The 24,813-nt window shown below is 40.0% G+C and overlaps 1 protein-coding gene across 6 annotated transcripts in view; it reads left to right on the forward strand.

Annotated features, from left to right (window-relative positions):
* The window catches only part of RHBDD1 (rhomboid domain containing 1), a 526,647-nt gene that overhangs the window by 40,508 nt on the left and 461,326 nt on the right, over nucleotides 1-24,813 (forward strand). Inside the window, exon 3 of one of the 6 annotated variants that reach the window (XM_053710024.1) lies at nucleotides 20,884-21,019. The exons of 4 other annotated variants lie outside the window; for them this stretch is intronic. The gene's annotated coding sequence lies outside the window, so the exon portion shown is untranslated. Of the gene's footprint in view, nucleotides 1-14,141; nucleotides 14,253-20,883; nucleotides 21,020-24,813 lie in introns of those variants that run through there. One more of the 6 variants, XM_053710029.1, reaches the window with a different exon arrangement.

Genomic DNA, 24,813 nt, shown 5'->3' on the forward strand with positions numbered 1-24,813 from the left:
ATTATCCATGTTATAGATATAGTGGTTTATTATCATCTCTTGACCACAAAAGGTAAAACAACAATAAATAAATTACTTTTATTTTTCTATAATAGCCACAAGAAGTTAACACGAAGAATGTCTAGAAAAAGTTTCTATTATGCTATAGGAGCCACCAGTAGAAGGTATTAAGATGTACTGACTGTGGCCCATTTTGATGAAGATAGATTTGCACCAAAAATACTGAGTGCATTATCCAAGCATTAATTATTATCTAATAGTATAAATGTGGGTATATCATGGTCAATTACATCATTTTTGCTTATTAATGGTTTCTCAGAAGTATAATTTCACTATTTAGAAAACGTTCTTACTGTGGCACCTTGCCACAAGGATCTTGCATGTCAGATTCTAGACTATCATTTATTTCCTGATCATTCATGAGAAGTCACCTTATTTCCAACCATACATATTTCTGTCAGGGAGAAGAAATTATAACCCAGGTTAACAGGGTAGTGTTGCCGTATTAGCTTTTGTGATTTAGCTAGCTTTACCGTGCATATCTGAATAAGTCCTAAGCTATCCCAGTAGTGCAATGGGTCAGACAAATTGAAAGTTTTTATTCTGTGATGCCAAAGAACAAAGTAGGCATTGTCCTAGTAGATGTTTTGTTTATATATACAGTAAGGCACATGGAACTCTAGTACGTTTGTTTGATTACAGATTCCTGCACCTTCGGCTGGGCTTCCCTCAGTTCATTCACGGCTGGGCACATTTTCCTATGTGCTGTGGTGTCCTGATGCCCAGGATTTTTTGAGGCTAGAGTGTATAGTTTAGGGAGATGGGGCAGAATGAATCTTTTTTTCTACTTCACAGATTTACTTGGGCTAGAAAATGATAATTTACTAAGGCAAGAAAACAATAAGCATAAGACCAAGAAGTATATGAAAATTAAAGGGACAGTCTACTCCAGAATTTGTAATGTTTGTTTAAAAAGATAGATAATCCCTTTATTACCCATTCCCCAGTTTTGCATTACCAACACAGTTATATTAATATACTTTTTAGCTCTGTGGTTAGCTTGTATATAAGCTTCTGCAGACTGCCCCCTTTTATTTTTGTTCTTTTTACAGACTTGCATTTTAGCCAATCAGTGCTGACTCCTAGGTAACTCTACAGGAGTGAGCATGTTATCTATATGGCACACATGAACTAGTGCTGGCTAGCTATGAAAAACTGTCAAAATACATAGAGATTAAAGACAGCCTTCAAAGACTTAGAAATTTGCATATAAGTCTACCTAGGTTTAGCTTTCAACAAAGAATACCAAGAGAGCAAAGCAAATTTGATGATAAATATAAATGGGAAAGTTGTTTAAAATGACATGCCCTATCTCAATCATGAGAGTTTAATTTTGTCCAGACGGTCCCTTTAATGAAATTAAAATAAAAGCAAACATATTAAACAGCAGTTGATGTTTTAACTATTATGTCTCTTTTAACCACCTTTTCTATAAACTTTAAAGGGACACTCAAGTCAAAATTTAACTTTCATGATTCAGATAGAGCAGCAATTTTAAACAACTTTCCAATCTACTCCCATGAACAAATTGTTTACAGTCTTTTTGTTGGACAGGGCCCAACGATTAGCATTTATCTACAAAGGAAACTTTCTTGTGTTTCAGAGCTGAACTATTTTTAGAGGGGCACTAGAGTGAAACACTATAGGAAAGTTATCCATGTGAGCATCTTTCCCTTTTGTAACAACAATAGTAGATACTAGATTCCACTAGAGAGTCCACGGCTTCATTCATTACTTGTGGGAATTAAGAACCTGACCACCATGAGGAGGCAAAGACACCCCAGCCAAAGGCTTAAATACCTCCCCCACTTCCCTCATCCCCCAGTCATTCCTTGCCTTTCATCACAGGAGCTTGGCAGAGAAGTGTCAGAAGATTCAGAGTAGTTATGGAGGGTAATACTCTTCGAAATGGGACTGGAGTTTTAAGTAGTCCTGTCAGCCTCTCAGTGAGAGCTTGGGTGAATGTTAGAGTCCGGAGATGCAGGGAGAGTCTTTCTGCAAAACCATCGCGACTCATTTTAACAGCTCCATAAGCAATCAGCATTGACGAGTTTCGCTGCCTGCTTTCCTCACTCAAGTTCATGTCAGGAGCGATGCTACTACACTGTCACACTTGAGAGGCCGTGTTCCTGTTCCACGGCATAGATTCTGGTAAGATTGTTTAATTTTTTATACATGTAATGAATTCACAGAAGACAGGGTCACAGTGTGATACCTTTTATCTTTATAGAATCAAGGGTTAATATCCCTGGTAGGGGGATTATTGAACGGGGGGGGGGGGGTTGTTCATGTTGTTGTTTATTGTGTCATTGCTGCAATATGTGTGAGATGAGGCTCTGGCAATGGGTGGACTTTTAGTTTTCTTTTCCGGGAGTATTTGCACGGCCGATTTGGCGCGTTTTTCCATCTAGTGCATGGGTGGTCCTGCGAGGCATTCCTTCTGACCGGGTGTGGCCTAATCAACTTCCTTTGCTTGTCAGGCGATTGCAGGAGACGTAACGGTTTCTGTGGTCCGGGTCATAGGAGGTTGTGAGTGCCCCGGCCATTGGAGGTTATAAAGGTGCCATTTTATATATAGTGTATCTTGTCCGTAATAAAGGCGCAAGCTATGGAGGACTCTGACTCGTTGGAGGGTACTCCCTCTTTAACAAAGTCTAATGCCTGTGTTTATTGTGAGGAGGTTCTGGTAGACCCGCCTGCTCAGCTATGTTCCACATGCCTTGATAAAGCTACGACATCTAGAAAAAATAGAATGTCTAGTACTACTGAGCCGTCCACCTTATGAGGGTTCTCCGTCCCGTGAGGTGCGTTCCCTACATTCATCTCCGTTTACACATGCAGCACCCCAGAGCACGACTATTTCTCCTACAGGAGGGATCCATTGGCCACCACCAGATTTTGCGGATCAACAGCAAACGGTGGTGTATAAGGTGATTAGTGCTTTACCACGTTCTGCTAAGCGCAAGCATAAGGTAAAATATGGCAATCCGACCCAGGGGTCATCTACTCCAATGGATATTTCGGAAAGATTATCCGCTGACGAGGACGACTCTTCGGAGGACGTTCCTTCTAGGTCGGAGTTTATGTCATCTAAAGCTCCGACGGCGGAGGAGCCTGACTTTAGGTTTAGGATGGAAAGTTTGCACTTTTTGCTGAAGCAATTGCTTGCTACCCTCGAGGTTCCAGAACCGAAACTACCGGAGAAACCTTCAATTCCTAAGCTTGATAAAGTATATGAGGACAGGGTGGTGCCTCAGACCTTCCCGGTTCCTGTTAAGATGGCTAACATTATTAAGAATGAATGGTTCTTCTTTTTCCCCTGTTTTTTTTAAAAAACTGTTCCCCGTCCCGGACTCTCTATGGGGACTGTTCCTAAGGTGGATGTTGCTATATCTACGCTTGTGAAGTGGACAACGATTCCTCTTGAGGATAGTTCGTCGTTTAAGGAGCCCATGGATAAAAAGTTAGAGAACATGTTAAGAAAAATTATTTAACACACAGGGTTTGTTGTTCAGCCGGCAGCAGTGGTAGCTGCAGTTGCAGGAGCTGCGACTGTGAAAATCTCTGTCTGACATGGTCGAGAGGTAGACTCCCCTCGACGAGATACAGGAGAGAATTAAGGCCTTGAAAGTCGCTAATTATTTTATTTGTGATGCCAATATGCAAATTATTCGCCTGAACGCTTAGGTGTCATGTTTTTCCGTTTTAGCCCACAGGGCTCTGTGGCTAAAGTCGTGGTCTGCGGACATGACCTCTAAGTCTAGACTGCTATCCCTTCCATTTCAGGGAAAGATCCTGTTTGGTCGAGGATTGGACTTGATCATATCCATGGTTACAGGAGGCAATGACGCTTTCCTACCGCAGGATAAGAAGGTTAAGCCTAAGGGATCTATTTTTCGTCCCTTTCGTGCGGACAAGGCCCAACATCAACAGCCCACTGCGAAAGCGGATCAGTCTTGGAATAAGTCCAAGAAGAACAAGAAGCCCGCTGAAACAAAGTCGGCATGAAGGGGCAGCCCCCGAGCGGTCCCCGGACCAAGTAGGGGGCAGATTATCTCTCTTCTCAGAAGCCTGGTTGCAGGATGTTCAGGACCCTTGAATTCTGGAGGTTGTCGCCCAAGGATACAGGATAGGGTTCAGATCTCATCTGCCCAGGGACAGATTCCTCCTGTCAAACCTGTCTTCCAGACCAGAAAAGAAAGACACCTTTCTAGAATGTGTGAGGGATCTCTCTTCCTTCGGAGTAATTGTACCGGTACCCCCAGCAGAAAGGGGTCTAGGATACTATTCAAACCTTTTCGTAGTCCCAAAGAAGGACGGCACGTTCCGCACGATTCTGGACCTAAAATGTTTAAACAAATTTCTGGCTGTTCCATCGTTTAAAATGGAAACGGTCAGATCTATTCTGCCCCTAGTTCAAGAGGGTCAGTTCATGACGATAATAGACTTGAAGGATGCCTACCTTCATGTGCCAATCCACAGGGACCACATCAGGTTCCTGAGATTTGCATTCCTGGACCTACATTTCCAGTTTGTGGCCCTTCCCTTTGGTCTGGCGACGGCCCCGAGAGTCTTCACAAAGGTTCTGGGGGCGCTACTTGCAGTGGCCAGATCCAGAGGCATTGCTGTGGCGCCATATCTGGACGACATCCTAGTCCAGGCGCCGTCATTCAGTCTCGCAGAGGATCACTTGAGGGCTCTTCTTCTTTTGCTCGAATCCCACAGTTGGAGGATAAACTCAGGAAAGAGCTCCCTGATTCCCAGCAACAGGGTGGAGTTCCTGGGAACGATAATAGATTCTATATCCATGAGGATATTTCTCACAAATCAGCGACGCAGGAAGATTGCGTCCACCTATCTTGCCCTTCAGTCCTCCTCCCGTCCCTCGGTGGCTCAGAGTATGGAGGTGATCGGGCTCATGGTGTCCAGCATCAATGTCATTCCATTTGCCAGGTTCCACCTCAGGCCTCTTCAGTTATGCATGTTGAGACAGTGGAACGGCAATCATACAGACCTAGCCCAACAGATTTCTTTGGATGATCGGACGAGGGAATCCCTCTCTTGGTGGATCCGTCTGGAACATGCTTCTTTAGACTGTCCTGGGAGATTGTGACCATGGACACGAGTCTGGCAGGATGGGGAGCTGTTTTGGGGGGTCAGGATGGCACAGGGAAGATGGTCTTGAGAGGAGTCTCTCCTCCCAAACAGTATTCTGGAACTTCGAGCGATCTACAATGCTCTGAAAGCGTGGCCTCTACTGAGGTCGTTCAGCTTAATCAGACAGACAACATTACCTCGGTGGCTTACATCAACCACCAGGGGGGGACGAGAAGCTCTCTGGCAATGAGGGAGGTTTCTCGGATATTTGAATGGGCAGAGTCCCACAACTGCTCGCTCTCAGCAATCCACATTCCGGGTGTGGAAAACTGGGGAGCGGATTTCCTCAGCAGGCAATCCTTCCATCCAGGGGAATGGTCTCTCCGTCCCAAGGTGTTTGTGGGGATCTGTCACAGATGGGGGACGCTGGAGATAAACCTCATGGCGTCCAGACTCAATTGCAAACTACCCAGTTACCGGTCACGGTCCAGGGATCCCGAGGCAGAGCTGATAGATGCTTTAGCAGTGCCTTGGGGGTTCAACCTAGTTTACATATTTGAACCGTTGCCACTTTTTCCTCGTGTAGTGGCCCGCATCAAGCAGGAGCAAGTTTTGGCTATTCTGATTGCTCTATCGTGGCCGCGGAAGATGTGGTTTGCGGATCTGGTGAAGATGTCATCTTCTCCTCCATGGAGGTTACCCTGTCGCAGGGATCTGTTGGTACAGGGTCCCTTTCAACATCAAAATCTAGATTCTCTGAGGCTGACTTCGTGGAGATTGAACGCTTAGTCTTGGCCAAGAAAGGGTTTTCTGAGAGAGTGATTGATACACTCGTTCAGGCTAGGAAGCCGTTCACTCGTTGCATCTATCATAAGGTGTGGAGGACTTACTTGTCCTGGTGTGAGAAGCAGGGATGTCCTTGGCACAAGGTTAAGGTATCCAGGATTCTGTCCTTTTTCCAGGATGGGTTGGAAAGGGGACTTGCCGCCAGTTCCTTGAAGGGACAGATCTTGGCATTATCTGTTTTGTTGCACAAGAGGCTCGCTGAGCTTCCTGATATTCAGTCCTTTATTCAGACTCTGTCTAGAATCAGGCCTGTTTTTATACAGTCTGCTCCTCCCTGGAGCATGAACCTGGTTCTGAGGGTATTGCAGAGGGTTCCATTTGAACCTATGCACTCTATTGACATTAAGATTCTTTCCTGGAAGGTTCTCTTTCTGTTGGCTATTGCATCGGTTCGCAGAGTCTCTTAGTTGGTAGCCTTGCAATTTGAGCCTCCTTATTTGGTCTTTCACGCTGATAAGGCTGTTCTGGGCACTGGTTTGGGATTTCTTCCCAAAGTCGTGTCTAACCGTAACATCAATCAGGAAATAGTGGTTTCTTCTTTGTGTCCTAACCCCTCTTCTCCTAAGGAGAGGTTATTTCATAATTTGGACGTGGTTCGAGCCTTGAAGTTTTACCTTTAGGCTACAAAGCATTTCAGACAATCTACATCTCTTTTTGTGGTGTATGCAGGGAAGCGCAAGGGGCAGAAAGCCTCTTCTACTTATTTGTCGTTTTGGTTGAGGAGCATGATTCGCTTAGCCTATGAGACAGCAGGACATAAGCCTCCTCAGAGGATCACGGCTCATTCGACTAGAGCTGTGGCTTCTTCTTGGGCCTTTAAGAAAGAGGCCTCTATGGTGCAGATTTGTAAGGCGGCTACCTGGTCCTCCTTACATACCTTTAAAAGTTTTACAAATTTTTTGTTTTTGCTTCGGCGGAAGCTGTTTTTGGGAGAAAATTTTTACATGCTGTGGTGCCCTCAGATTAGGGTCTGCCTTTTTTTGCCCTCTCGTTGTTCTGTGTCCTCTAGAGCTTGAATATTTGTTTCCATAAGTAATGAATGAAGCCGTGGACTCTCCTCCCCTTTAGATGGAAAACATAAATTATGCTTACATAATAATTTTATTTCCATCGAGTGGAGGAGAGTCCACGGATCCCACCCGTTACTCCGGTGGGCGGACCTAAATTTAGTTTGGGTTCTTCTGGCACCATTTATACCCTGATATTTTTCCTACTGTTCCTTGTTCCCTCGGCAGAATGACTGGGGGATGAGGGAAGTGGGGGAGGTATTTAAGCCTTTGGCTGGGGTGTCTTTGCCTCCTCCTGGTGGCCAGGTTCTTAGTTCCCACAAGTAATGAATGAAGCCGTGGACTCTCCTCCCCTTGATGGAAATAAAATTATCAGGTAAGCACAATTTATGTTTTTAGATGAAAAGCTTATTAAATATAATGATTAGCATTTCAGCGAGAATATGATCCATTCCCTTGGAATGCAAGAAGTCTTTAGACTAAAAAAGAACTTCTAGCATACACAATCTGCAACTATTCATCCGATATTCAGAATGTTATTTTAATAGTGGGATGATAACTTGCATTCATTCATAATTCATTAACTCCAGTCCTTATATGCCACTTACAGGTCAGCATATGAGTGGTTAAGCACTGGAGAGATATTCAGTTGATTCCAATTAACTCTGCCTGAGCAGATTATTTGTTACTTGACACATAAATAGATGATCAGGTTACAGACATTGCAGGATTATGAGCAAATGTCTTGACTGCTTTAGCACATGGTCTTCTCTAACATCCCTGCTAGTTTTAGTAGTAAATAACCCCTGCAGAATTTTTTGCTCACCGCTTCCTTTTTCCTCTCTCATTTACGGGACTGCCGGCTCAAGGACTTGTGATCTTAAGTTTGCTAAGTCTGCCGAGAAATCTCATTTCACTCTCACAGTCTTGCAAATTGTCCATATATATCACACTGTATACACATGTGCAATAGACTCTCTATCCTCCAGCTCATTTTAGTATATTATTATACACATGTGCAATAGACTCTCTATCCTCCAGCTCATTTTAGTATATTATTTGTCCATATATATCACACTGTATACACATGTGCAATAGACTCTCTATCCTCCAACTCATTTTAGTATATTATTATACACATGTGCAATAGACTCTCTATCCTCCAGCTCATTTTAGTATATTATTATACACATGTGCAATAGACTCTCTATCCTCCAGCTCATTTTAGTATATTATTATACACATGTGCAATAGACTCTCTATCCTCCAGCTCATTTTAGTATATTATTATACACATGTGCAATAGACTCTCTATCCTCCAGCTCATTTTTGTATATTATTATACACATGTGCAATAGACTCTCTATCCTCCAGCTCATTTTTGTATATTATTATACACATGTGCAATAGACTCTCTATCCTCCAGCTCATTTTAGTATATTATTATACACATGTGCAATAGACTCTCTATCCTCCAGCTCATTTTTGTATATTATTATACACATGTGCAATAGACTCTCTATCCTCCAGCTCATTTTAGTATATTATTATACACATGTGCAATAGACTCTCTATCCTCCAGCTCATTTTAGTATATTATTATACACATGTGCAATAGACTCTCTATCCTCCAGCTCATTTTAGTATATTATTATACACATGTGCAAAAGACTCTCTATCCTCCAGCTCATTTTAGTATATTATTATACACATGTGCAAAAGACTCTCTATCCTCCAACTCATTTTAGTATATTATTATACACATGTGCAATAGACTCTCTATCCTCCAGCTCATTTTAGTATATTATTATACACATGTGCAATAGACTCTCTATCCTCCAGCTCATTTTAGTATATTATTATACACATGTGCAATAGACTCTCTATCCTCCAGCTCATTTTAGTATATTATTATACACATGTGCAATAGACTCTCTATCCTCCAGCTCATTTTAGTATATTATTATACACATGTGCAATAGACTCTCTATCCTCCAGCTCATTTTAGTATATTATTATACACATGTGCAATAGACTCTCTATCCTCCAGCTCATTTTAGTATATTATTATACACATGTGCAATAGACTCTCTATCCTCCAGCTCATTTTAGTATATTATTATACACATGTGCAAAAGACTCTCTATCCTCCAACTCATTTTAGTATATTATTATACACATGTGCAATAGACTCTCTATCCTCCAGCTCATTTTAGTATATTATTATACACATGTGCAATAGACTCTCTATCCTCCAGCTCATTTTAGTATATTATTATACACATGTGCAATAGACTCTCTATCCTCCAGCTCATTTTAGTATATTATTATACACATGTGCAATAGACTCTCTATCCTCCAGCTCATTTTAGTATATTATTATACACATGTGCAATAGACTCTCTATCCTCCAGCTCATTTTAGTATATTATTATACACATGTGCAAAAGACTCTCTATCCTCCAGCTCATTTTAGTATATTATTATACACATGTGCAATAGACTCTCTATCCTCCAGCTCATTTTAGTATATTATTATACACATGTGCAAAAGACTCTCTATCCTCCAGCTCATTTTAGTATATTATTATACACATGTGCAAAAGACTCTCTATCCTCCAGCTCATTTTAGTATATTATTATACACATGTGCAATAGACTCTCTATCCTCCAGCTCATTTTAGTATATTATTATACACATGTGCAAAAGACTCTTTCTCCTCCAGCTCATTTTAGTATATTATTATACACATGTGCAATAGACTCTCTATCCTCCAGCTCATTTTAGTATATTATTATACACATGTGCAATAGACTCTCTATCCTCCAGCTCATTTTAGTATATTATTATACACATGTGCAATAGACTCTCTATCCTCCAGCTCATTTTAGTATATTATTATACACATGTGCAATAGACTCTCTATCCTCCAGCTCATTTTAGTATATTATTATACACATGTGCAATAGACTCTCTATCCTCCAGCTCATTTTAGTATATTATTATACACATGTGCAATAGACTCTCTATCCTCCAGCTCATTTTAGTATATTATTATACACATGTGCAATAGACTCTCTATCCTCCAGCTCATTTTAGTATATTATTATACACATGTGCAATAGACTCTCTATCCTCCAGCTCATTTTAGTATATTATTATACACATGTGCAATAGACTCTCTATCCTCCAGCTCATTTTAGTATATTATTATACACATGTGCAATAGACTCTCTATCCTCCAGCTCATTTTAGTATATTATTATACACATGTGCAATAGACTCTCTATCCTCCAGCTCATTTTAGTATATTATTATACACATGTGCAATAGACTCTCTATCCTCCAGCTCATTTTAGTATATTATTCATGTACACGTTTCACAATTTAATATTAGTTCACATGTGTAAATTGTATTGCCATTCAATACAGTCTAAATGGATCATTTACATTACACCTTTGCTGCAGTTGCCATTACTGTTTTTAAAGAACCAGTACATACAGTAGATTTGCATAATCAACAAATGCATGATAAAAAGACAATGCAAAGGAACTTCAAATGAGTAGTTGATTTTATTCTGACAGATTTCAAACTTATGTCTATTTCCACTCCCCCTGTATCATGACAGCCATCATCAATCACAAATGCATATATGTATATTATGTGAATTCTTGCACATGCTCAGTAGGAGCTGGTGACTCAAAAAGTGAAAATATAAAAACACTGCATTTTGTTAATGGAAGCAAATTGGAAAGTTGTTTTAAAATTGCATGCACTATCTAAATAATGAAAGTTTAATTTTGACTTCAGTGCCCCTTTAAAGGGACATGAAACCCAAATTTTTTCTTTGATAATTTACAAAGAACATGCAATTTTAAACAACTTTCTAATTTACCTCCATTATCTAATTTGCTTAATTCTCTTGATATCCTTTGCTGAAAAGCATATCTAGATAGGCTCAGTAGCTGCTGATTGGTAGCTGCACATAGATGCCTCGTGTGATTGGATCACCTATATGCATTGATATTCCTTCAACAAAGGATATCTAAAGAATTAAACAAATTAGATAATAGAAGTAAATGAGAAAGTTGTTTAAAATTGAATTCTCTGTCTGAATCATGAAAGAAAAAATGTGGGTTTAATGTCCCTTTAACATTCTGCCAGTGGCAGAGAACCACTCCCATGTTGAAGTGTAATAAAATGGCTCTTGGCGAGAGTGCCTTTTAACAATGCATTCATCCCTTTAAATCTCAATAGTGCTGCTATGACAATGCTTACAATATCATGCTCTTACATATTATTTTCACTGTTTAACCTAGTAGGAGGTAAAAGACCATAGGGCTAGATTTATGAAGCTGCAAAGCTTTTAGAGCTATGTGGAGCAGGTTGGCATAAGTGAGCCTGCTGCCCCATATTTAAAGTGAAAGTAAATCCTAGCGTTGTACAAATGTTAGGATTTACTATTGAAACAAATAAAGGGGACTTCCATTCATGAAGTATAAGATACTTCATGTAGAAAGCTCCTTTATTTGATTCAATCGATTGCCGTTTTTACCTTGTACAGCAGCCCACGGCAAAAAATTTTTTTAGCTAAGAGGTGACGTTTTCACCTCTTAGCCAACAGCCGTGCGGTAAATTGCTTTCTCAGGGTGATTGACATGCCCTGCTTTTGTACAATTGGTTGTGCCAGAGCAGGGGGCTGCATTTCACAAGTATCCTCTTGTGCAATGCAACATCACAAGTGGTGACTGCAAGCAGACAGATTCACTACTTGCAAACTTGTCCGTCTGCAAGGATAGTACATTTTGGCATAAAAGATCAGTTATAAAGTGCTCTTATCTGCTACAGCATTTCATTATTGCACAGACCGACGTATTTAACCCCACAATGGTGTTAAAGGGACACTCAAGTCAAAATAAACTTTTATGATTCAGATAGAGTATGCAGTTTTAAGATTCCAATTTACTTCCATAATCAAATTTTGCACAGTCTTTGTATATGCACACTTTCTGTGAAACAAGATCCTACTGCTAATGTGCACAAGCTCACAGGGTATATGTATACTAGTCTGTGATTGACTTATGTCTGTCATATGATGCAGGGGGCCAGAAAATGGAAGAAAAATAATAATTTTGTAAGAAAAAAAATCTACTGCGTATTTGAAATTTAGAGTAGGTGTTAAATAATTGTATTTTTGTTATGCACTTGCTAATTATGCAGTTCTACTGCACTGAGTGGTCCTTTTAATAACATAGTCAAAGTCAGCCCCATAGAGGAACTATACTTTCAATCCTGAGCTAAACATGGTTGGTAGCTACACATATATGCTGCTCTTGATTGGCTCAGTGATTGTGTTTAGCTCTGGACTAGTAGTACATTGCCAATATGAGCTGTTTTTTTCAAAGCTTACCCGTAGTGTGGCACACAGTTCTGTTCAGGTAAATACTGGAATTATAAATTGCTGTAAATCATTACACCAGTGTTCTTCAAACTTTTTTTCCCAAGACCCAGTGCAGTAATACCATATACCTTCGCGACCCTGTTTTTATGCTTGGTCTGAAAATTTCTGAAGTAATATACGATAAGATAGCTGCAATTTTTGGCAAAGTGGCTAAAATGTTTGGGTACTTTATTCCTGATGGTAGTTCAATATGAAAGTGTTGTAAAAGGTAACACACACACCACACACTCTCATCCAACACACAAACAAACACACCACACACTATCATACAGCACACATGGCACACACACTCTCCTACAACACACAAACACACCACATACACTCTCATACAACACACAAACACACCCCATACACTCTCATACAACACACAAACACACCACATACACTCTCATACAACACACAAACACACCACATACACTCTCATACAACACACAAACACACTACACACACTCTCATACAACACACTACACACACTCTCAAACAACACACTACATACACTAGACACACTCTTATACAGCATACAACACACAAACACACCACCCAGAGGCAAACCTTTTTTTCCCTTTCTGTAAAGAGAATTTTTTTTTGAAAACTTTTCTGCAGTTCTTTTTTAATTTAAATTAACATTTTAAAGGACCATTCAACACATTAGATTTGCATAATCAACAAATGCGAGATAACAAGACAATGCAATAGCACTTATTCTGAACTTCAAATGAGTAGTAGATTTTTTTATAACAATTTTCAAAGTTATGTATATTTCCACTACCCTTGTACCATGTGATAGCAATCAGCCAATCCCAAATGCATATACGTATAGTCTGTTAATTCTTGCACATGCTCAGTAGGATCTGGTGACTCAAAAATTGTAAGTATAAAAGACTGTGCACATTTTTTTTAATGGAAGTAAATTGGAAAGTTGTTTAAAATTACATACTGTATCTGAATCATGAAAATTTAATTTAACCTGAGTGTCCCTTTAATTAGGCAGTTACATTAAAGCACCAGCTCAATTGCATTGTGTTGATTAACTGGAAAATAAAATAATTTTTAAACTTTTATAATATATTGCAGCAGTTGAAAATAGTATTGCAAACTAGCCGCAGAGAAAAAATACGTTTTTTAAATGTCTCTTGAATAAATTTGTTTCCGTTACCCTTTGTCTAATGTTGCATAATTATAAAGTAAAAATGTAGAAATAAAAAGGTGCATTGCTCACAAGAACGTTTTATATTCAGGAGTCACATCTTTGCAGACCGGGAAAGGCTAAAAAATAAAACAAATTATAATGAATTGCAGCAATTTAACAAGAAAGAGGTTAATGAAACAGGGTAAGTCAATGCGGCATAAATTGAAATAAACAAGACATACATGTTTAAGCACTTCTGATGTTCAGGAATTGTTTACTCACTGACTGATAATAAGAAAAACATTTACAGCTCTGTTGGTGGAAAGTGACGAGACTTCACAAGACTTCACAAGACTTCACAAGACTTCACAAGACTTCACAAGACTTCACAAGGGTGAACAAGACTTCACAAGGGTGAACAAGACTTCACAAGGGTGAACAAGACTTCACAAGGGTGAACAAGACTTCACAAGGGTGAACAAGACTTCACAAGACTTCACAAGGGTGAACAAGACTTCACAAGACTTCACAAGGGTGAACAAGACTTCACAAGGGTGAACAAGACTTCACAAGGGTGAACAAGACTTCACAAGGGTGAACAAGAAGACTTCACAAGGGTGAACAAGACTTCACAAGGGTGAACATAAAAAGTTAGTTTACTAATATTAGGAACAGTAACAGATAGGAAACCTAAAAAATATTTCCAACTTGTTAAAAACATAGTAGAATATCAATACATTTTGTTTTTTATCTATATTAAAGTGACATGAAACCCAAAAAAAATATTTCATGATGTAGCTAGAACATACAATTTTGAACAATTTTCCAGTTTACTTCTATTATCAAATTTGTTTAATTCTCTTGGTATCATTTGTTGGAGGAGCAGCAATGCACTACTGGTTTCTATCTGAACACATGGGTGAGACAATGATAATCGGTATAAATATGCAGCCACCAATCAGCAGCTAGCACCTAAGTTATTTGCTGTTTCTGAGCTTACCTAAATAAACCTTTCAGCAAATGATAACAAGAGAAGTAAGCAAATAAAATAAATTAAGTAAATTGGAAAGTTGTTTAAAATTGTATGCTCTGTCTAAACCATGAATGTCTAATTATGACTTTACTTTCCCTTTAAATAAATATTAAATCTTTATTACATTTAAAGTGTTTACCTACAGGGAGTGCAGAATTATTAGGCAAGTTGTATTTTTGAGGATTAATTTTATTATTGAACAACAACCATGTTCTCAATGAACCCAAAAAACTCATTAATATCAAAGCTGAATAGTTTTGGGAGTAGTTTTTAGTTTGTTTTTAATGGCGAATCCGGAGTTCTGTGGCTTAAATCCTGGTCAGCTGATGTGACTTCTAAATCTAAATTGCTTAACATTCCTTTCAAAGGGCAGACATTATTCGGGCCCGGTCTGAAAGAAATTATCGCTGACATTACTGGAGGTAAGGGCCATGCCCTGCCTCAAGACAGGGCCAAACCAAGGGCTAAACAGTCTAATTTTCGTGCCTTTCGTAACTTCAAGGCAGGAGCAGCATCAACTTCCTCCGCTCCAAGACAGGAAGGAACTGTTGCTCGCTACAGACAGGGCTGGAAACCTAACCAGTCCTGGAACAAGGGCAAGCAGGCCAGAAAACCTGCTGCTGCCCCTAAAACAGCATGAAGTGAGGGCCCCCGATCCGGAAACGGATCTAGTGGGGGGCAGACTTTCTCTCTTCGCCCAGGCTTGGGCAAGAGATGTCCAGGATCCCTGGGCGTTAAAGATCATATCTCAGGGATATCTTCTGGACTTCAAAGCTTCTCCTCCAAAAGGGAGATTTCATCTTTCAAGGTTGTCAGCAAACCAGATAAAGAAAGAGGCGTTTCTACGCTGTGTACAAGACCTTTTACTGATGGGAGTGATCCACCCAGTTCCGCGGTCGGAACACGGACAAGGGTTTTACTCAAATCTGTTTGTGGTTCCCAAAAAAGAGGGAACCTTCAGACCAATCTTGGACTTAAAGATCCTAAACAAATTCCTAAGAGTTCCATCGTTCAAAATGGAAACTATTCGGACCATCTTACCTATGATCCAAGAGGGTCAGTACATGACCACAGTGGATTTAAAGGATGCCTACTTTCACATACCGATTCACAAGGATCATTACCGGTATCTGAGGTTTGCCTTCCTAAACAGGCATTACCAGTTTGTAGCTCTTCCCTTCGGGTTAGCTACAGCTCCAAGAATCTTTAAAAAAGGTTCTGGGCTCTCTTCTGGCGGTACTAAGACCGCGAGGAATAGCGGTAGCTCCGTACCTAGACGACATTCTGATACAAGCGTCAAGTTTCCAAACTGCCAAGTCTCATACAGAGTTAGTTCTGGCATTTCTAAGGTCGCATGGGTGGAAGGTGAACGTAGAAAAGAGTTCTCTATTGCCACTCACAAGAGTTCCCTTCTTAGGGACTCTTATAGATTCTGTAGAAATGAAAATTTACCTGACAGAGGACAGGTTATCAAAACTTCTAAATGCTTGCCGTGTCCTTCATTCCATTCAACACCCGTCAGTGGCTCAATGCATGGAGGTAATCGGCTTAATGGTAGCGGCAATGGACATAGTTCCTTTTGCACGCCTGCATCTCAGACCGCTGCAATTGTGCATGCTTAGTCAGTGGAATGGGGATTACTCAGATTTGTCCCCTATGCTAAATCTGGATCAAGAGACCAGAGATTCTCTTCTATGGTGGCTTTCTCGGCCACATCTGTCCAGGGGGATGCCCTTCAGCAGGCCATATTGGACGATTGTAACAACAGACGCCAGCCTGCTAGGTTGGGGCGCTGTCTGGAATTCCCTGAAGGCTCAGGGATCATGGACTCAGGAGGAGAGACTCCTTCCAATAAACATTCTGGAATTAAGAGCAGTTTTCAATGCTCTTCTGGCTTGGCCTCAGTTAGCAACTCTGAGGTTCATCAGGTTTCAGTCGGACAACATCACGACTGTGGCTTACATCAACCATCAGGGAGGGACAAGGAGTTCCCTAGCGATGATGGAAGTCTCAAAGATAATTCGCTGGGCAGAGTCTCACTCTTGCCACCTGTCAGCGATCCACATCCCAGGCGTGGAGAACTGGGAGGCGGATTTTCTAAGTCGCCAGACTTTTCATCCGGGGGAGTGGGAACTTCATCCGGAGGTGTTTGCCCAACTGCTTCATCATTGGGGCAAACCAGATCTGGATCTCATGGCGTCTCGCCAGAACGCCAAGCTTCCTTGTTACGGATCCAGGTCCAGGGACCCGGGAGCGGTACTGATAGATGCTCTGACAGCACCTTGGGTCTTCAACATGGCTTATGTGTTTCCACCCTTCCCGATGCTTCCTCGATTGATTGCCAGGATCAAACAGGAGAGAGCATCGATGATTCTAATAGCGCCTGCGTGGCCACGCAGGACCTGGTATGCAGATCTAGTGGACATGTCGTCCTGTCCACCATGGTCTCTGCCTCTGAGACAGGACCTTCTGATTCAGGGTCTTTTCAAACATCCAAATCTAATTTCTCTGAGGCTGACTACATGGAGATTGAACGCTTGATTCTATCAAAGCGGGGATTCTCGGAGTCAGTGATTGATACCTTAATACAGGCTAGGAAACCTGTTACCAGGAAAATTTACCATAAAATATGGCGTAAATACTTATATTGGTGCGAATCCAAGAGTTACTCATGGAGTAAGGTTAGGATTCCTAGGATATTGTCTTTTCTACAAGAAGGTTTAGAAAAGAGTTTATCTGCTAGTTCGTTAAAGGGACAGATCTCAGCTCTGTCTATCCTTTTACACAAGCGTCTGTCAGAAGTTCCAGACGTTCAGGCTTTTTGTCAGGCTTTGGCTAGGATTAAAGCCTGTGTTTAAGACTGTTGCTCCGCCGTGGAGCTTAAACTTAGTTCTTAACGTTCTGCAAGGTGTTCCGTTTGAACCCCTTCATTCCATTGATATCAAGCTGTTATCTTGGAAAGTTCTGTTTTTAATGGCTATTTCCTCGGCTCGAAGAGTCTCTGAGTTATCGGCCTTACATTGTGATTCTCCTTATCTGATTTTTCATTCAGACAAGGTAGTTCTGCGTACTAAACCTGGGTTTTTACCTAAGGTAGTCACTAACAAGAATATCAATCAAGAGATTGTTGTTCCATCATTGTGCCCTAACCCTTCTTCAAAGAAGGAACGACTTCTGCACAATCTGGACGTCGTCCGTGCCCTGAAATTTTATTTGCAGGCAACTAAGGAATTTCGTCAAACTTCTTCCCTGTTTGTCGTTTATTCTGGACAGAGGAGAGGTCAAAAAGCTTCGGCTACCTCTCTCTCTTTTTGGCTTCGTAGCATAATACGTTTAGCCTATGAGACTGCTGGACAGCAGCCTCCTGAAAGGATTACAGCTCATTCTACTAGAGCTGTGGCTTCCACTTGGGCCTTTAAGAATGAGGCCTCTGTTGAACAGATTTGCAAGGCTGCAACTTGGTCTTCACTTCACACTTTTTCAAAATTTTACAAATTTGACACTTTTGCTTCTTCGGAGGCTGTTTTTGGGAGAAAGGTTCTACAGGCAGTGGTTCCTTCCGTGTAAAGATCCTGCCTGTCCCTCCCGTCATCCGTGTACTTTTAGCTTTGGTATTGGTATCCCATAAGTAATGGATGACCCGTGGACTGACTTCACTTAACAGGAGAAAACATAATTTATGCTTACCTGATAAATTCCTTTCTCCTGTAGTGTAGTCAGTCCACGGCCCGCCCTGTTTTTTACGGCAGGTCTAAATTTTAAATTAAACTCCAGTCACCACTGCACCCTATAGTTTTTCCTTTCTCGTTTGGTTTCGGTCGAATGACTGGGTATGACGTAGAGGGGAGGAGCTATATAGCAGCTCTGCTTGGGTGATCCTCTTGCACTTCCTGTTAGGGAGGAGATATAATCCCATAAGTAATGGATGACCCGTGGACTGACTACACTACAGGAGAAAGGAATTTATCAGGTAAGCATAAATTATGTTTTTAGGGGGATATCTGTGTGTGCAGGTGACTATTACTGTGCATAATTATTAGGCAACTTAACAAAAAACAAATATATACCCATTTCAATTATTTATTTTTACCAGTGAAACCAATATAACATCTCAACATTCACAAATATACATTTCTGACATTCAAAAACAAAACAAAAACAAATCAGTGACCAATATAGCCACCTTTCTTTGCAAGGACACTCAAAAGCCTGCCATCCATGGATTCTGTCAGTGTTTTGATCTGTTCACCATCAAAATTGCGTGCAGCAGCAACCACAGCCTCCCAGACACTGTTCAGAGAGGTGTACTGTTTTCCCTCCTTGTAAATCTCACATTTGATGATGGACCACAGGTTCTCAATGGGGTTCAGATCAGGTGAACAAGGAGGCCATGTCATTAGATTTTCTTCTTTTATACCCTTTCTTGCCAGCCACGCTGTGGAGTACTTGGACGCGTGTGATGGAGCATTGTCCTGCATGAAAATCATGTTTTTCTTGAAGGATGCAGACTTCTTCCTGTACCACTGCTTGAAGAAGGTGTCTTCCAGAAACTGGCAGTAGGACTGGGAGTTGAGCTTGACTCCATCCTCAACCCGAAAAGGCCCCACAAGCTCATCTTTGATGATACCAGCCCAAACCAGTACTCCACCTCCACCTTGCTGGCGTCTGAGTCGGACTGGAGCTCTCTGCCCTTTACCAATCCAGCCACGGGCCCATCCATCTGGCCCATCAAGACTCACTGTCATTTCATCAGTCCATAAAACCTTAGAAAAATCAGTCTTGAGATATTTCTTGGCCCAGTCTTGACGTTTCAGCTTGTGTGTCTTGTTCAGTGGTGGTTGTCTTTCAGCCTTTCTTACCTTGGCCATGTCTCTGAGTATTGCAGACCTTGTGCTTTTGGGCACTCCAGTGATGTTGCAGCTCTGAAATATGGCCAAACTGGTGGCAAGTGGCATCTTGGCAGCTGCACGCTTGACTTTTCTCAGTTCATGGGCAGTTATTTTGCGCCTTGGTTTTTCCACACGCTTCTTGCGACCCTGTTGACTATTTTGAATGAAACGCTTGATTGTTCGATGATCACGCTTCAGAAGCTTTGCAATTTTAAGAGTGCTGCATCCCTCTGCAAGATATCTCACTATTTTTGACTTTTCTGAGCCTGACAAGTCCTTCTTTTGACCCATTTTGCCAAAGGAAAGGAAGTTGCCTAATAATTATGCACACCTGATATAGGGTGTTGATGTCATTAGACCACACCCCTTCTCATTACAGAGATGCACATCACCTAATATGCTTAATTGGTAGTAGGCTTTCGAGCCTATACAGCTTGGAGTAAGACAACATGCATAAAGAGGATGATGTGGTCAAAATACTCATTTGCCTAATAATTCTGCACTCCCTGTATATGTTTTATTATAAAATATAGTTGCGGCCAAACCCACCGTTAGGCCTCTTATATGAACCCTTTAATGGTGGTCTACTTGGGTAGTACCATCATGGCGTCTACATGCTCAGTTCATCCTTGACTTGTGCATGTGCATAGGGCTTCACATCTCTGCTCTGTTTTGAGCAGGTCATCCACAAAGCACCCGGAAGAAGAGCAGTGCAATTATGATGGTGCATCATGTGCATATGCGCTCCTTTGGTAGGATAAAGATGTCTGAACTAGATCTTTAACAGCTATTTAGTATAATTGATAATAATAGATTATGAAAATAGTTGTCAAAGAATCTCATTATCGATTAGTTGGTTTGCACACAGCACCAACTGCTGCTCTCTAATGAACTCCTGCACATGGTATTGTGTTTTATGGTTATGTCCTTAGCCTAAAGGATGTCTACAGGCGTTTACTTTTTACTTTTTCAGGACAGTATAAATTTATTTCCAAGTTTACAACTACTCCTGGCTTATGTGCAACCCAGAAATAATAGGAGTCATCATTTGGATTGTTTATATTAAATCAGGTGATTTGAGACTATGTTTTGCATGATATAGTGCTGAGCTTTCTATTTACACTTAGCCATAGATTGATGGGAGTTGTTATTTGAATTGATGTGCACTATTATCTGTTTGCACAATTATTAACTGATTGCATGCTATTGCTAATTATACGTACTGTATTTTTATTTTTAATAAATTGTGATTTAAACCAGATTCAACCTCTATAAGTATATATTTGTTATTTTAAGAGCAGACTAGATATTTTTCCTTATAGCTGGTTATTTACCATTGCGTCTTTGTTTCTCCTCCAGGGCATTCTGCCCCTTTACACAAATGTCACGGCCCAGGGGGGGAACAACGGTTAGTGTATTGCAGATTTGTCATCTGTCAATCACTCATTGAATATGGTGGGCGGAGGAACAGCGCTTATCCTTATAGCATTACAAGGTAAAAATCTCAGAAGATAAGTATATACTACACATTTGATGATTTAAAGTCTCATTCATTTCTTAAATTCTATCCTATGACTTGAGTGATTATGCTGGTTTACATTCACTTTAAAAATAGGACAAACAGTTGTGTTAATGGGAAGTTTTATATTTGTAACACTCAGTATGTGGATTTTATTTTAAAGACAAGAAAAAGTTGTGTTTTTTTAATCCGATAAGTCGATTAATGGATATAATAATCGTACGATTAATCGATTATGAAAATAATCGTTAGTTGCGGCCTGAGTCTGAACTTCCGGTTTGTGCACATGTTATTCTTCATAAACGTTAGTGTACATGCAAGGTTTAACTCTATCTCAGATCATAAATATTATAATTAGGCTGGCACTACTGCTTCATGATTTGATGAAGAGCAATTATGCAGTTTGAGACAGTTATGCCTTTTTTTTGTTGCCATGGATTGTTTGAAAATAAAATATAAAAACTTAATATTTTAACTTTGAAGCTTTGTTTTATAGTAATAGTAAGTACATTTAAGATACTTTATATTCATATGTATAATACATTTGTTTTTCGATACACCTGTTTACAAACATTTATAACCCTTTTAAAGTTTAAAGGACCATTAAATACAATACAATTGCAGAATTCAGAACTTTAAGTGATTAATAGTTTTTTTCTATCAAATTTCAACACTACATTTCTAGAAAAACACACATATATATATTTTATTTATATATATATATATATATATATATATATATATATATATATATATATATATATATATAGTATATATATGTTTCTAGAAATGTAGTTGTTTTAAAATGAAATGAGACAATGTATCAGAAGCGCCTTCAACATCACAAGTGTAAAGATAATGTTTGTTTGGCAGCGTCTTGGCTTCCTGAATGAGGTAAATAGATTAGTCATGCGGTTTCATGCTCTTGTAAAACACACTTGGTTTCTAAAGCAGGTTAAATACATTGATATAGCAACAACAGGGATTAGATGGTGTTAGCATATTCCTATGAAATTGCTGGCACTCTAGCCAGGGACTAAGTAAAAAACACTATCACTATACTGAGGATGTCATTATGGGGTATGACATCCGAAGCTCTATCAATTACCATAACTGTAGAGCTGAAAACAAGTTAAATAGCTTGTACGACACCTTACAGTGTAAAAAAAAGGAGGAAGCAGATACACTAATAAAAAAAAAAATCACTTGCACAACTTCAAGGACACGCTCTTTGCTCTGTATTATGGTTTATTATGCTCTTTATTATTGTTAGATAAAAAAGGGGTTGTGAAAAACAAATGGACTCAAAAACAGAAAAGTGTAAGTAGGATAATGGTTCTAGTAATGATAGGCAGAGATAATCAGATAAAAAAGAGCACATGAAAAACACCCTGAGGTTGTATTTGTAAATCCCTAACAAGAGAAGCTATATAGAATTGCTTATGTTTTACAGTATGTAAAAAATATATTTCATGAGATATCAATCCGCACATTTCCTTTTAGCTTGTTAATTTGATAAAATAACCTCACGGCTGTTGTGTAATGTGAATCCACTGTAAATCACCAATTTACAAAAGTATGGAAAATATTTTAAGATTGCTGATAAATAGCGTTTGACGATAGAGGCTATAGATGTACATGATTAGAGATTCCATCCTTAAAGGGACAGTCAAGTCTAAAAAAAACTTTCATGATTGAAATAGGGCATATAATTTTAAACAACTTTCCAATTTACTTTTATCACAAATTTTTCCTTTGTTCTCTTGGTATTCTTAGTTAAAAGCTAAACCTAGGAGGTTTGTGTGCTAATTTCTTAGACCTTGAAGGCCGCCTCTAATCTAATTGCATTTTGACAGTAAATAATATAATACACATCCATTTAAATATTTTTTCTTTTTTTATGCATGACAAAGGCTGAAGCTTTTCCCAAATGAGTTTATGGGATATACACAGTATTCTGAAAATGGCCTGGTAAGGGTCCACAATCCCATTTTCAGAATACTGTGTATATACAAATAACTTATTTTGGAAAGTTTCAGCCTCTATGATGTATATACACACACATTTAATAACCTTTTAATGATTTTATGGCATTCTATTCCATCCTAACCGCTCTGGGCTTTATCGTCGTTAGGACGGAATAGAACGTCCCAGCCATTTGGCTGTCCTGAAGTCAGCGGCACTTCCTAGATGTGATTGCGGTCTGGAGGGTGTGCCTAGCATCATAGGGATGCCCCCCTGACCCGATCCCATAACTGAAATCTCAAGATCGCGTGCATGATCGCGGGATTTCGATTTGTCTACATCAGAACGTTGTTCTGATGTAGACAAATCGACCCTGTCATGAAAGGATTAAAGAACAAAAAAAAAATCTGGCTCCTAAGTATTTTGGTTGGTTCGAGTCCTGACTTACCTTTTCTGCAATGTGCTGTTACCCTGTACCGTACTGGAGTTCAGGAAGGGGGAGGAAATTGAAGAGAGATGAACGTAGTAAATATTTACATTGAGAGAGAATGGAACAGTGACACCTACAGGTAACAATTTAAAGTGCAGACAAAACATTTCTTTCTAATGACACAGTGCGTCCACGGATCATCATAATTACTGTTGGGAATATCACTCCTGACCAGCAGAAGGAGGCAAAGAGCACCACAGCAAAGCTGTTAAATACCACTCTCCTACCCACAATCCCCAGTCATTCTCTTTGCCTGTAAATAGTTGCAAGGAGGTGGTAAAGTTAGGTGTCTGGATGAATTTCTTCAATCAAGAGTTTGTTATTTTCAAAGCAGAACAGGTTGTTCTGATCTTTGCTGGGGTCTAGCCGTAGTCCATGTCAGTCTCTTCAGTAGAGCAGTGGTGGCTTTTATGCATTTGGGAACTTGTGGGGTATAATCCTCACTGTGCCTCTCAAACAGTTTGTTGCTGCCCTTTTTGGAAGCCTATGTAGGTTTATTCAGTCTTCCTTTTTTTCAGAGGTCCATGAGGAGGTCTCTCAAACTGGGTGTGCTGCCCTGCTCCCAGGCAGATGTAAATTCAGGTAAGTGCCTTACTTTAATTTCTGGCATCAGGAATTTAGGCACTTGTACTTTTATGTGGGACACGTTTTGGAATCCTATTTTTTGGTAATAGGATGGATGGCAGTGGATGGATACAGGCACTGGGGACTTGTGGCTTAGTTTTTATTTTTCTTATTTATGTATGTTAAGGCAGCATGTGTTTTTTACTGTTTGTGCTGCTGTTGGAGCGACTCAGTTATTCCGTTGCCGGGTTGTTTGTAATGGCAGCCGTGTTTGCTTTGCTAGGAGACGCCCACGACTAGGGCGGGCTTTTGCTGTGGCAGCAAGTAGTTTGTGTGCCTTCCAGTTTCTCTTCATTTGGAGTTCCGGATCGGCTCGTGGCAACGATGTTGAGCTCGCCTGTGGGTTGTGTTTGCGGCTCTGGGAAGTCCCTGTTGAGTCTTTTTCTCCGGTTGCTGGCAGGACAGGTAGGCACCTCAGCAAAGAGTGTTGAGGTGAGGGGTTGCCTGAGGTCTTTATTTTTTGTTAAACGTTGCAGTATTGTTTGCTTGGCTGCTGCTGAAGATAAAGTTGTCTCTTATAATTTAAAGGAGCAGTAACGTTTTTTTTTTTTTAGTAGTGTTACTGCTGTTAAATATTAAGTTCAATTTTAAAATTTAAAGGAGCAGTAACGTTTTTTTGATTGAAGTTGCTGCTGTTGAAGATAAAGTTTAATTTTGAGATTTAAAGTGACAGTAACATTTCTCCAACATA

Source organism: Bombina bombina, chromosome 4, assembly GCF_027579735.1.
Source record: "Bombina bombina isolate aBomBom1 chromosome 4, aBomBom1.pri, whole genome shotgun sequence".
Taxonomy (NCBI): domain Eukaryota; kingdom Metazoa; phylum Chordata; class Amphibia; order Anura; family Bombinatoridae; genus Bombina; species Bombina bombina.